Source organism: Tachypleus tridentatus, unplaced genomic scaffold, assembly GCF_004210375.1.
Source record: "Tachypleus tridentatus isolate NWPU-2018 unplaced genomic scaffold, ASM421037v1 Hic_cluster_2, whole genome shotgun sequence".
Lineage (NCBI taxonomy): Eukaryota > Metazoa > Arthropoda > Merostomata > Xiphosura > Limulidae > Tachypleus > Tachypleus tridentatus.
The window spans coordinates 31969271-31971770 of NW_027467782.1; the positions used below are offsets into that span (position 1 = coordinate 31969271).

The window sequence follows — 2500 nt, forward strand, 5'->3', positions numbered from 1 at the left end:
GAGAGACGTGCAGCCTCTCCTGTTTGCCACAAGGAACCCCGCTCGGGGGCTCCTTAATATTTCCTCACCACCCGCCGACGGTGGATTTTCAGTTTCGAGACTTTATCACATGAAGCAGGCGGGCCCCTTCTAAAGACTAAGGGGCCTCATTAAACCTAGCAGCCGAGTTTGTCCCCGCGAGGAAACAGAGCCCGCGTGCTCGCGTAACCCTTACGTTTCCTACCCTGACGGGGCAGAGGACCAAACACGGTTACACCTCGCGTCAGCACAAGCGCCGTGGCTCGGACACCCGCTACGGGGTTCACCTGACGCGAGCATATAGGTACCTGAACGTTCTAGCTCTCATCCCACTGGATGCGGGAGAGCCACCGCGGCGAGACCAAACACACGTATTAACCATGTGCTACGCGGACCCCTTTCGCGGACGGTCCGGCGGTCTCCCGGGTATTGTTCAGAGAGAGTCTTTGTTTGGAGTGGGGAATCCCTGCCGGCAAGACGGGCCGAGCTGGGCACTCTCTACATCCCCGATAATGATCCTTCCGCAGGTTCACCTACGGAAACCTTGTTACGACTTTTACTTCCTCTAAATGATCAAGTTTGGTCATCTTTCCGGCACACAGGCGCGACCCGAAAGCCGCTCCAGCAGCCAGTCCGAAGACCTCACTAAATCATTCAATCGGTAGTAGCGACGGGCGGTGTGTACAAAGGGCAGGGACGTAATCAACACGAGCTGATGACTCGTGCTTACTGGGAATTCCTCGTTCAAGGGGAATAATTACAAGCCCCTATCCCTATCACGAAGGAGGTTCAACGGGTTACCCAGTCCTACCGGACAGGGGCAATCACACGCTGATTCCTTCAGTGTAGCGCGCGTGCGGCCCCGGACATCTAAGGGCATCACAGACCTGTTATTGCTCTGTCTCGTGCGGCTAAACGCCGCTTGTCCCTCTAAGAAGATCGACCGACACGTGTGATCAGTCGTCTATTTAATAGGCTAGAGTCTCGTTCGTTATCGGAATTAACCAGACAAATCGCTCCACCAACTAAGAACGGCCATGCACCACCACCCACTGAATCAAGAAAGAGCTCTTAATCTGTCAATCCTTCCAGTGTCCGGGCCGGGTGAGTTTCCCGTGTTGAGTCAAATTAAGCCGCAGGCTCCACTCCTGGTGGTGCCCTTCCGTCAATTCCTTTAAGTTTCAGCTTTGCAACCATACTTCCCCCGGAACCCAAACACTTTGGTTTCCCGGAAGCTGCCCGCCGAGTCGTTTGAGGAACTCAGGCGGATCGCTGGTTGGCATCGTTTATGGTTAGAACTAGGGCGGTATCTGATCGCCTTCGAACCTCTAACTTTCGTTCTTGATTAATGAAAACATTCTTGGCAAATGCTTTCGCAGTAGTTCGTCTTGCGACGGTCCAAGAATTTCACCTCTAGCGTCGCAATACGAATGCCCCGTCTGTCCCTCTTAATCATTACCTCGTGTTCCGAAAACCAACAAAATAGAACCGAGGTCCTATTCCATTATTCCATGCACCATTATTCAGGCGTTTCGCCTGCTTTGAGCACTCTAATTTTTCAAAGTAAACTTGCCGGCCACCCAAGACACTCAATCAAGGGCACCGAGGGAAAACCGGCAGGATGTTTAGGCCAGGAAGTAACCGCCAAAGCGGACCCCCTGTCTAGAACTGAGATCCAACTACGAGCTTTTTAACCGCAACAACTTTAATATACGCTATTGGAGCTGGAATTACCGCGGCTGCTGGCACCAGACTTGCCCTCCAATAGATCCTCGTTAAAGGATTTAGAGTGTACTCATTCCAATTACGGGGCCTCGATAGAGTCCCGTATCGTTATTTTTCGTCACTACCTCCCCGTTCTGGGAGTGGGTAATTTGCGCGCCTGCTGCCTTCCTTGGATGTGGTAGCCGTTTCTCAGGCTCCCTCTCCGGAATCGAACCCTGATTCCCCGTTACCCGTTACGACCATGGTAGGCGCATAACCTACCATCGACAGTTGATAAGGCAGACACTTGAAAGATGCGTCGCCGGTGCTAGACCGTGCGATCAGCCAAAAGTTATCCAGAGTCACCATCATTTGCGGACCGAGGTCCGATTGGTCTTGGTCTAATAAATGCGCTCGTCCCGTGAGGTCGGAGCTTTGTTGCATGTATTAGCTCTAGAATTACCACAGTTATCCAAGTAGGAAAGTACGATCTAAGGAACAACGGCTGGATAATGAGCCATTCGCGGTTTCACCTTATTTCGGCATGTACTTAGACATGCATGGCTTAATCTTTGAGACAAGCATATGACTACTGGCAGGATCAACCAGGTATCTTTTCTCGTTCGGTGCAAGCCACCCGCTCCAGACTAAAATCGACAATGTCCGACACCGTTTGGGTACGAGCCCCCAACGCTGGTAGTGCGAGAGAGTGTCGGTCCGCCTGCCGACATTCGTGCTCGTTATGTCGGCGTCGAGATCGCCTGGGTACGGGGAGCCC

General features: G+C 52.6%; 1 non-coding gene across 1 annotated transcript; it reads right to left on the reverse strand.

Moving 5' to 3' along the window:
* Window positions 1-528: 528 nt before the first annotated feature.
* On the reverse strand, window positions 529-2334 carry LOC143243486 (small subunit ribosomal RNA). The gene has a single exon (XR_013024611.1). It is a non-coding gene; the product is annotated as a small subunit ribosomal RNA (ribosomal RNA).
* Between the last annotated feature and the right edge of the window lie 166 nt (window positions 2335-2500).